The sequence below is a fragment of the Rhinopithecus bieti genome, unplaced genomic scaffold (genome assembly GCF_001698545.2).
Source record: "Rhinopithecus bieti isolate Rb0 unplaced genomic scaffold, ASM169854v2 scaffold_11404, whole genome shotgun sequence".
Classification (NCBI taxonomy): domain Eukaryota; kingdom Metazoa; phylum Chordata; class Mammalia; order Primates; family Cercopithecidae; genus Rhinopithecus; species Rhinopithecus bieti.
The window spans coordinates 267,096-279,839 of NW_016806911.1; the positions used below are offsets into that span (position 1 = coordinate 267,096).

At 34.8% G+C, this 12,744-nt stretch overlaps 1 pseudogene; it reads left to right on the forward strand.

The window, feature by feature from the left end:
• Positions 1–541, forward strand: part of LOC108533759 (cytochrome c-like) — a 97,003-nt pseudogene extending 96,462 nt beyond the window's left edge.
• Positions 542–12,744: the final 12,203 nt, after the last annotated feature.

The window sequence follows — 12,744 nt, forward strand, 5'->3', positions numbered from 1 at the left end:
ATATATAATTTTTTCGTATTATTTATTTCTCATTACTTTTCACATTGTTCTAATTAATTTGAGGATTCGTACACATATTTTACATTTATTATTTGTATATATTTTTAGAAGAATAAGAAAATCTCTTCCTCTGTCAGTCCTTTAGTAAATGTTTATGACAGAGAGTGGGACATCAGGCTTCAGAGCAGGAGCCATCCTTGTGCCAGAGACGATAAACAGAATTAAATATAGGTGATGTTAGAAAGGCAAGAAGGTTTTTTGTTCAGAAGTGTACCCAGTGACACACTATGGAAAAGAGAGGCAAGCACAAGACTGGGCCTAATCTCCATGGTCACTTTGGGCGGAAGCCAGGTCAGGCCATTGGATTCTATTACACAGACGCCAATAAGAACAAAGGCATAACCTGGGCAGAGAGGATACACTGATGGAGTGTTTAGAGAATCCCAAGAACTACATCCCTGGAACAAAAATGATCTTTGCCGGCATTAAGAAGAAGACAGAAAAGGCAGACTTGATAGTTTATCTCAAAAAAAGCTACTAATGAGTAATAATTGGCCACTGCCTTATAAAACAGAAATGTCTCATGACTTTTGTATGTGTACCATACTTTAATAGATCTCATATGCCAGAATTCACATCATGAATGACTGACAGAATATTTTGTTGGGCACTCCTGATTTAAAACAAAGACGGGCTTGTGGTTAAATGAATATGTTCAGTTTTTGAATTTTAATAGTAATTCCGATTCAGTAAATGCCATCACTGTTTAACCCTTCTAAAGATATGATTAGACTTCATTCGTAATGTTCAACTTTTCACAAAGATGATGACTGCCATCTTAAAACTTACTGGAAATTGGTTTATATTTAGATTTCTATAACTGGTTATGTGAATATATTTAAATACTGGGGAAATTCCTTCACTGTCTCAGAACCAAGCAAGATTCATCTGTGTTTTGTGTTCATTTGCCTCTTAAAGGCAAGGGTTGAAGATAAATAAGGTAGCAAAGTCTACTTAATATTTTTGGCCTTAATTATGCCAATCTAATTAGAATTTCCTGCATTTAAAATGGTTCTTTTTACTTATTGAAAGGCATTTTAGTGTGGTTTATGTGTAATATCAAAGATTATTTAACACTTCTCACATTTTATAGATGATCTATAGAGTCACATGTTTTTAAAATAGCAGCAAGTTAAACTTCACTCTTGAATTCTTTACAATCTAAGTCAAACTAAGTTACAATTTAAGATTATATAAACAGCCATTCAGATACATAAAACTGTAGAACTGCTCCGCATGTGTGATTGTGAATAGTGCTTTTGCCAACTTAAAAGAATTAAAGTAGAGGAGATATACATAAATTTTAAAATTGTGTGTGATCATAAGACTTAAGATAATAAAAAAGAAACTCATAGATCATGGAAAAAAATGTTCATGGCAAAGAAAAGACATACTCTAAATATACTAATAATTACAAATGTGTCAAAAATACAATTCTAGGATTTATGATATAGGCATTAAGTTCATAAAATACTATAATGAAATATGTAATTTAATTTAAATAATATTTAGAAATTATATCTGTATATTCAACAAGTAATTATTAAGTGCATTTATGTGCCAGATACCATTCTAGGTGCCTGGGATACATCAGTAAACAGAATATATCTAGTGCTGCATGAATGAGCTTCCTTTTCAGTGAAGGAGGACATTAGACACATATGTATAAATGAGTCATTGAACTAGATAATTGCTGGCAGAGATGGATTCTATGAAAGAAATAAATCAGAGTGATGAGAGGGAAAGTGACAGAGACACAGCTTTAGGTTGGAGGCTAAAGTGAGGCCTTTGAAAAAATGATAATTCATGTGAGACTTGAATGACAAGATAAAATGTAGAGAGTTAGAGGCTGAGGATTACAGGCCAAGGAAATAGCCCCGTGCATATGTTGTGAGACGTAGCTCCAAGACATAGACATGCATAAAGTTTAATTCAATTTGACTCTTCCAGAAATGAATTGAAGGTCACTAGGCCTGGAGTATCAGGAAGCAGAGGAGAAGCTGTGAGAGAAGAGGTTGAAGTGAGATGTCCGTGTCATTTAATGAAGCAAATCACATGAAAAATATCACTGACATTTACGATTATACAACTTATTTAAAAACAGCAGTAAAATTTACTTCCTACTTTATCCTAAGGTTCTGAAGACCTTTCGATGGTATTCTTGTGGGAGAGTTTACAATTTTGGTGTGTATCATGATTGTAAAGATACCCTGATCTCTTTATAAAACAGAAGTAAATATAGAAATTATAAAAACAAAACTTTTCAGTTCTCTTAGTCAATCACTGACAGTATGTAAAATCATTGTCTAGTTGATCATTCGAGTCTTTCATTTTAGTTCAAGGAGACTTTAGGTTCCTCCTTTTGGATTATAAAATGGAAGTTACCTAGACCCCTTTTGTATATACTATTCATGACTTACACATACCAGTTTTGTACATGTGTTATAAATAGCTACTACTGTAAAAGAAAAAAATAATTTTCACAGGAATATTTTCTGTGTATAATAGAAATGGCTTACTTATATGTATTTGTTGAAAATATGTCCATAAGTAATATAAGGAATATTCTGAACTTTATTTAAAATTTTAAAAGAATATTTTATGGATAATCAGTCTCAATATTATAAAATGACTTCTCTTTCCATGTAAATGTAAAACTTCCCATCTAATTCTGATAGAACTTAATATTAATGGATCTTGATGCAACACATAAAAATCATGTGAAATATAAGGGACCAAAAAATTGCAAAATATTTTGAAAATGAATAAATAAATTAGTGTGACTTAAGCCATAATATAATAAGTCTTACAGCACCTGAAAGTCATATTGTGCAGAGATAGATAAATAGAAAGCTAAGTAAAATAGTGATTCCAGAAATCAATCAATAAATGAACACATATACACATATATTTGGTATGTGACTATTGCCATTGTAGACTAACAGGAAAAAGAGAAGCAATTAAAAAAAATTAAAAATTAGTTATACATATGAAGAAACATGAGATTAGAATAATAATTCCTTCCTTATATTACATATAAAAATAAATGCTATATTAGTCATACTATATAAACTAACATTAGAAAGATTTTAAAGAAAATATAATAGTATGTCTTTGAAACAAGATATGAAGAGCATTCTAAATAAAAACCCCAAAAGTGAATCATAAAAATGATTGATAAGTTTGATTATATTAACATAAACATTTATTTCCTGAAATACACATTCTTCCTGTGCATGCACATGCATCTGTAAATTTAAAATAAAACAAATTCAGTACAATTTTATTTGTAAAATACTAGAAATCTTATGTGATGTTGTTCTGCAAGTACTAGACATTTTATATTAAGAAAGCATTGTAATACGGTGTTTAAATATTGATACAGGGGAGGATATAAGATCAGTGTCTGTAGCTAATATGAGCATAAAGCTGTAGATCATGAGAGAATAAAGGATATTAGAAAACTGACACTGTTGATAAGCCATTTCTCTTTAAATGTAAGACAATCACAAAACTTTTCTTGAATTATTCGAATTGCGTAATTTCTACTTACCGAAAATTGTTAAAAATCTTCTGGAACAGTTAAGCATTTATGATAGCAGGAGGTTTATGAAAAAATAATTTTGAAGAGTCACTAGATCTTTCAGATAGAGTTAGCATGCTTTACTTATTAACACTGAATAATATTGTTATAGAAATAAACACATTAATCAAAAAGAAGTATATAGATGAATTTTATGATAAAGCTAGGATTTCCAATTATTAAAGAAATAAAGATGAATTCTTCATCGAATTGTTTTGAAAAAAATAATATGACTCTATATTTCAAACTTATGCATTATTTTAAGTTAAATGTCACAAGGAAGAAAACTTTAATGTTAAAGAAAGAAATTAGAGAGTGACATCAGCAAGATGACCGGCAAGAGATGCCTGGCACTCATCCTCCCACAAGAAAATACAAAAGCAATAAACAGATAGATTAGATTTGCCTGAAGTGTCGGGGGCAAATGTTGGAGTGAAGAGACACTTATGCAGGAGGGCACAGTGGAAGCACCCAACATCTGCAGCCCAATTTCTCCACTTTGATTGGATCTACCTGGAGTCAGGAGGAACTTTCTGTTGTGGGCAAAAGGTAAGCATAAGATCCCCAACATCCTCTATTGCCACTACCGATAACTATAGTCCTTACTACAGGAGAATCCCACAGTCAGCACAAGCACTGTGCCCGCGTTGGAAAGATGCCAGGAATTCACGCAGCTGCTTTGCCTTAGATTAGGAGCACAAGGTGTGCACTTCCACCCCCACTGACTCCCCGTGAGCCAAGCTGCTGCAGCACAGTACCATCTTGAGACCAGGGCCACCTCTGGAGTGCACCCTGCTCTGGGGACCAGGCCACTGCACCTCTCCAGCACTGGGGCTCCATCTTCATTATATTAATACCTGCACTATACAAGGGGCTGAATACCACAACCCCAGTAGCATGGATCCTGGACCCAAGATTCACTGTGATCCTAGTCCTACAAAGTAGGGAAATCAGCCCCTGCCACCCTCACTTCCACCTAGGGGAACAATCTGCCAGTCCCATGCAGGGCGAACCCCCCTTGATTCTGGTCAAACCACTGAGCACCCCCCTGTGACTGGGAGCGAGCCCTGAGCCTCTGAGCAACTAACCGACTCCTGAGCCGGTGATTGACTGTATATCCATGCCCGGGGCCTGAGAAACAGCCCTCTGGGCCATTCCCGGCAGACACTCAACCATGCAGGCCAAGCAGCCATGCACCCATGCTCCAGGACTGCGGAAAAAATCCTGCAGCTGCCCCTGATAAGCCTTCCCCCAAGCCCACTAAGCAGCTGTGTCTAGATCCCAAGAGACAACCATAGGCCACCCCTGTGAGGCAGGCTTCCAGATCAATGGATCAGTCTTGCACCCATGTTCCAGACTTGAGAAGCACTCCCACGGCCACTCCTGGCAAACATGCCCAGAGGCTGGATGAGCAGCTATGCTTCCACCTCTTTAGCCTGAGAAACAGCCTCTTGGGCTACTCTCAGTAGACATACCCCTAGGCTGGCCAGGAAGCCTTGCACCCCACATTCCAGGCCTGAGAAGCAGCCCCATGAGCCAATCCTGGCAGACCTGCCCCCAAGCAGGCCCAGCATTCTTTAGCTGTCATGGGGGCCTGAGAAGAAACTCCCACCAGGAAAACTCCAGCCAAGAAGCAGTACAGTCAAGCCTGGGGGTTGAAAAATTGCCCTTCAGGCTGCTCATGGCAGGCATGCCACCAGGATGACTGAACAACCATGTGCCCATGCTCCTGGTCATAGTACCAGCCCTGTGGCCCCAGGTTGTGGGGCCCCACATGCCCCCATCCTGGGAAACAGCATGACAAACCCACTCATGGAAAAGCCATATCACCACCACCACAAATTATCTCAGCTGAAGTCACTGAGACACTTGCAAACATCACTCGCAAGGATTACAGTTGAAAAAACGACAAGGAAACTACACTAGTGCATCTACCTAGAAACAAAGCCAATGTACTCCACCAAACTGACACCGGAGATCCATTCACACAAGTAAGTCTTTCCCTGTGCAACCTACTCCGTAAAGTTAGACACCAGATGTATAGAAATCAGTGTAGCAACACATCAAACAAGGACACATAGCATCTCCAAAGAGACACAGTAATTCTCCATAACAAATCCCAATCATAAGGAAATATATGAAATACTAGAAAAATAATTAATAATAATAATCTTAAGGATACTCAGTGAGATACAATATAATACAAATATTTTTTATTTCAATGAAATCAGGAGAACAATTTATGTTGTTGCGTCCAACAACCGGTGAATGGATAAAGAAAAAGTTGTATATGTACACAAGGGAATGCTATTTAGCAATAAAAAAAGAATGAAATTCTGTCCTTTGCAACAATATGAATGGGAATGGAGGATATTATAAGTGAAATAAGCCAGGAACAGAAAGTTAAACACCACATGTTCTCAGTCATAGACAGAAGTTAAAAAAAAGTTGATCTCAGAAGTAAACAGCAGAACAGAGATTACAAGAAGCTGGAAGGGTCATGGGAGGAAGGGAATAGGGAGAGATTTTTTAAAGGATACAAAATTACACCTAGACAAAAGAAGTAAGTTCTAGTGTTCTATAGCACAGTAGCATGGCTCTAGTTAACAAAAATGTATTATATAGTTTCAGATAGCTAGAAGGAGGATAGTGAATATTCTGAACACAAAGAAATGCTAAATGTTTGTTATGATGAGTATGCTACTCACCCTGATCTAATCACTATACATTGTATATATATAGAAGCATCTTTATGTCTTCCATAACATGCAGATAGCTCAGTGGGCCTGTCCCCCTTCCACACAATAAAAGTTATAACTCAGTATGAAGTTCCAGGACAAATTGAGTTAGAGTTATGCAGAGGTAACTTAGAATTCTATTTCTCTAAGGATTCCTTGTGGTGGTGACATCAACTAAACTTCATACAAAAGTGGGACATGAATGAAATTTTGCACCCAGGGCCAGAAGATGCTTTTAAAAAATAAGGCATAAAAGAAATGCACCCTCTGTCAGATACTTCAGCTGCTGCTAAACTCCTATTGGGAGTAGTGAGAAACAGAGAGCCACTCATCTAGAGGCTGCCCTAAACAGGCTTTGGGCTCAGGGTATCTCTTAAAGGTTGAATAAGCAAGATCTTAGACCAAAGTAAGATCTATTAATGATGTGGTAAGATTAGAGGATTAAATGTAAGTGACTTAAAAATTAGAGGTGATAAGAAATAATCATATGTCATTTAGAATATGTTAGCAGTGATACATGTCAAAATACATGAAAAAAATAATTTTAGGAAAAAGGTAACAAAAAAACTCAGTATGTTAGCGAGTTTATATGGCAACGCATGAAAAAAGGAGGGATCTGAAAAGGACTTTGCAATAATTATGTTTCAAATTCTTTCAAGAGATAAATGACAGAGTTGTAGTTAGAAAATAAGATTAATAAATTACAATGAGAAATAAAAATAACTGAGACTAGATAATAATGTAAAAGACAATGTTTGGGCTTCAAGGTGGAGTATAGAGAGAGAAAGAAATGAAAAACATCAAAGTGAAACACCATGAAAAATAGAGTGAAATATCTAGAATAAGTAATAGAAGAAACGATGGAAAGGCAATATTTTAAGAAAAACTGACTATAAAGTTTATTGGATTGAAGAAAGATAGGTGCTCAGTTACAAAGCACACATAAATAAAAATAAGTGCACACCCAGAAACACTGTAGCTATGTTGTAAAATATCAATGATAAAGAGAGAACCTTAAATGCATCCAGAGTAAAAAGACAGATTATCAATGGAGGAAGAACAGAGAGACTTACAACAGGCTTCCTGCAGAAACTTCAGATGCCAAGTGATAGTAAAACCTTCAAAGGACTGAGAGACAATAATTTCCAATGCAGAAATCTATACCTATTAATACTAGCATTCAAGGAAGAAGAGAAGACACAAGTTAAAATTACCACCAAACACACTGTCAGAAATAATCCCAAAGGGTGTCAGTAAGAGTGACAAGAATAAAAAAAGGAACAAATGGAGGAAATGTGGAAAGAAAAGAGAAATAATAAGTTAGATTATTGGTAAAAATAGATTTAATCCAGTTTTGTAACAGTCAAAAGTTATTTTTTTCTGTTGTGAAAATGCAATTAATATTCTCGATTATAATAGCATGTAAGGTAGGTAGTCATAAAAATTGTGAAGCTATAAACCTGTTCACTTAAAATCAAGATATATTAAATGAAACCATTAAAAATGTATACTGTATATTTGCAAACATAACAGAAAAGATATAATTTTCTACAATGGCCAATAAAATTAGAATATTTAATTAGTAACCAAACTCTGTCAAACCAAAATAACTGACCCAGATTTTAAAATGTAGTAAGAGTTAATGATTTTTATTTGAATTATTTCTGTGATCTAAAATTTTAAGGCTGCCTATTTTATTTTATGAAATTAGGTAATCTTGATACAAAAGCTGAATAAGAACAATATGAGGCCGGGCGCGGTGGCTCAAGCCTGTAATCCCAGCACTTTGGGAGGCCGAGACGGGCGGATCACGAGGTCAGGAGCTCGAGACCATCCTGGCTAACACGGTGAAACCCGTCTCTACTAAAAAATACAGAAAACTAGCCGGGCGACGTGGCGGGCGCCTGTAGTCCCAGCTACTCGGGAGGCTGAGGCAGGAGAATGGTGTAAACCCGGGAGGCGGAGCTTGCAGTGAACTGAGATCCGGCCACTGCACTCCAGCCTGGGCGACAGAGCGAAACTCCGTCTCAAAAAAAAAAAAAAAGAACAATATGATAAAATTTATTTTTAATATTCAATTATAAACATTAGGACATCCACTAACAGTTGTGGAATTCTGGGCTATAGTCCAAATGGAAATTACATGTAACATATATCTAAATATTTGAAAGCTACAACTCAAATTTAAAAACTCAATTACTATTTATTCTTTGTTACTACTTTGAAAAATATATCAGTTTAGTAAGGATCTGGGTGGCTATACTGATATTTAGAATTTGATAATTTCTTTGAGTTTCACGTGGGAATAAATTACTTTAGGGAGAGCCGGTCAATATTTTCTAGTTATCAGCTACCCCTTGTCTTTCAGCACTGTTTCTTTATTGTACAGTGAATGGTTCTATGTATACTTATGGCCAGCATCGATGTTTGCATGTACAAGTTTTGTCTACATACTACCAAATTAGCTACCCTTTAGGTACAGGCTCTTATATCCAGGCATGTATACCTACCCATAAAGTAGTTCAGCTTCAGGAGGAAAGACAAGTAAAAAGTCTGTCTTAACCCTGGTAGTATGATCAAGGCCATTGCAGAAAGGCATTCAGAGATCATAAGAGCTCAGGTAAGGCATAAGGGATTGTGGGCATCGTTTGGTCACATCTCCTTGACCCTATGACCTTCTTATCTCCTTGAAAAAAGCAGAGTCTGAGCCTAATGATGTTTCCAATAAATGCCAATGCAAATAATCTTAACAAAATGCTTGGTAAATTAAATTTAAAAATATAATGATACATTTATCATAACCAAACAAAATTTAAAGTACACATTTGTAATCTAATATAATTGTGGATTAAATAAACAAACCATCTTACAAGATGATAAAAAACATGAAAAATTAAATTGTCTTAACATGATGAGAAAGATAATTCTTTATAAATTAAAAACAGAAGAGTACTCTCTTAATTTAATTTGTTAATCATATATACCCACAACCAATCAGAGCCATCAAACTTATGATAAACTTTGACAACATCGATTCTGATAAAACAAAGATGCCTCCTTTTGCCTGCATCTTTTCAAAATAGTCTTAGTGGCCTTTATTCATTAAATTAAATTAAATAAGAAAAGGAGACAAAATAAAAAATAATTTGCACATGTTATTTGCTATTTTGTGTACCAAAAATCCTAAGCAATGTACAGAAATGATTGAAACTGGTAAATTAATTCATCAAGTTGTAGAAGAGAAATAAATGTAAAAATCAATAAATAATTTGTGTGCAAATAATCATTAAATCTAAAAAATACAATTTTGAAAGCAGATCAACTATAGCAGCCACAAAACTCATGAATTCATGAGTGGACAAAACTCATGAATGGAAAAATTTTGGTAAAGGATATTCAAGAGCCCTATGAAGAATATAAATGAAACTAATTGAATTCATGAAGAGATATATGAGATACTAAGAGTAAGAAATATAGAGAAACGAATTTATAAAACAATAGAGACACAGAAATTTTTAAAGTAATAATCTTATTAATATTACTAATGGCAAGAAAAGAAAAAAGAGAGTAAAGAAAAAAATCATTAAATATATAATTTTAAGAAAACTACATGATAATACAAGAAAACAATTCAAAATAGAGAAATTTAACAAAAGATTATGATAATAGAAAATAGAAATCTAGGTGCATTTCCCCAACTTCATCTCTAAATATAAATTTAAGTAATTTTAATCATCAACAATGAAATAAGATGCCTAAAATTCACATGTAACTGTAAATACACCGAAATACTCGAAAACCTTTCTTAAAAAGAAAAACAAAAATTAGGAGCTTTTTTCCTACAAGGAATTCAAACTTGTAAAAAATTAAGCATAGCAATTATTTAACTTTTACATAAATAGTAATTGCAAAAAAGCTGCTGTTACTATAGTACAGTAATTATTACAATAAATGGAGTCAAAGACAAAGAATAGTGTTAAAATAAATTACTTAAAAATAGCACATGCCAGGGAAGAAATAATAAAATGAATTATTTAGAAAATACTGCTATTTAATGCTAATGCTATTTTATTAACTTTGTTTTATTTGTCTTTTAAAATGTATGTATAGCTCACATTTATGTCCATTTTTTAACTTTTATTTCAATCGGTTTTTGGAAAACAGGTGATATTTGTTCATATGAATAAGTTTTTTAGTGGTGATTTCTAAGATTTTGGTGCACCCATCAACTGAGCAGTGTACACTGTACCCAATGTAGAGTCTTTTATCCTTCATCCTTTTCCCACTCTTTCCTCTGGGTCCCCAAAGTCCATTGTATCATTCTTGCCTTTATGTCCTCATTAGCTTAGCTACCACTTATGTGTGAGAACATACGATGTTTGGTTTTCCATTCCTGAGTTACTTCACTTAGAATAATGGTCTCCAGTTCCATCCAGGTTGCAACAAATGCCATTATTTTGTTTCTTTTTATGGCTGAGTAGTATTCCACGGTGTGTATATATACCACATTTTCTCTATCCACTTATTGATTGATGGGTATTTGGGCTGAATCTGTGAATTGTGCTGCTACAAAACATGCCTGTGCTATTATCTTTTGTGTATAATGACTTCTTTTCCTCTGGGTAGATAGCCAGTAGTGGAATTGTTGGATCAAATGATACATCTACTTTCAGTTCTTTAAGGAACCTCCATACTGTGTTACATAGTGGTTGTACTAGTTTACGTTCCTATCAGCGGTGTAAAAGTGTTCCCTTTCACCACATACACACCAACATCTATTATCTTTTGATTTTTTTACTATGACCATTCTTGCAGGCATAAGGTGGTATCTCACTGTGGTTTTGATTTGCAGTTTCCTGATCATGAGTGATGCTGAGCATTGTTTCATATGTTTGTTGGGCGTTTGTATATTGTATTTTGTGAATTGTCTATTCATGTCCTTAGCCTACTTTTTGATGGGATTGTTTCTTTTTTCTTGCTGATTTGTTTGAATTCCTTGTTGATTCTGAATATTAGTCCAATGTCCGATGCATAGTTTGTGAAGATTTTCTCCCATTCTGTGCGTTGTCTGTTTGTGCTGCTCCTTATTTCTTTGGCTGTGCAGAAGCTTTTTAGTCTAGTTAAGTCCCATCTCTTTATCTTTGTTTTTGTTGCGTTTGCTTTTGGATTCTTGGTCATGAAGTCTTTGCCTAAGCTAATGTCTAAAAGGGTTTTTTCGATGTTATCATCTAGAATTTTTACAGTTTCAGATCTTAGATATAAGTCTTTGATCTATCTTGAGTTGATTTTTGTATGAGCTCAAAGATGAGAATCCAGTTTCATTCTTCTACATGTGACTTGCCAGTTATCCCAGCACCATTTGTTTAATAGGGCACCCTTTTCCCAATTTATGTTTTTGTTTGCTTTGTCTAAGATCAGTTGGCTGTAAGCATTTGGCTTTATTTCTGGGTTCTCTATTCTGTTCTGTTGTTCTATGTGTCTATTTTTATACCAGTACCATGCTGTTTTGGTGACTATAGCCTTATAGGATAGTTTGAAGTCAGGCAATGTGATGCCTCCATATTTGTTGTTTTTGCTTATTCTTTCTTTGGCTCTGTAGGCTCTTTTTTGGTTCCATATGAATTTTAGGATTGGTTTGCCTCCTTCTGTGAAGAATGATGGTGGTATTTTGATGGGAATTGCATTGAATTTGTAGATTGCTTTTGACAGTATGGTCATTTTTACAATATTGATTCTACCCATTCATGAGCATAGGATGTATTATTATTTGTTTGTGCCATCTATAATTTCTTTCAACAGTGTTTTGTAGTTTTCCTTATAAATGCCTTTTACCTCCTTGTTTAGGTATATGCCTAAGTATTTTATTTATTTTATTGCAGCTATTGTGACAGGGGATGGGTTCTTGATTTAACCATCAGCTTGGTTGCTGTTGGTGTTTAGCAGAACTACTGATTTGTGTACATTAATTTTGTATCTTGAAACTTTGCCAAATTCATTTATCAGTTCTAGGAGCTTTTTGGATGAGTCTTTAGGGTTTTCTAGGTATACAATCATATCATCAACAAAGAGTGACATTTTGACTTCTTCTTTACCTATTTGGATGCCAATTATTTATTTCTCTTGTCTGATTGCTTTGGGTAGGGCTTCTAGTAATATGTTGAATAATAGTGCTGAAACTGGATGTCCTTTTCTTGTTCCAGTTCTCAGAGGCAATGATTTCAACTTTTCCCTGTTCAGTATAATGTTGACTGTGGGTTTGTCATAGATGGCTTTTATTACCTTAAGGTATGTCTCTTCAATGCCAATTTTGTTGAGGGTTTTAATAACAGAGGGATGCTGAATTTTGTCACCTATTTTTTTCTG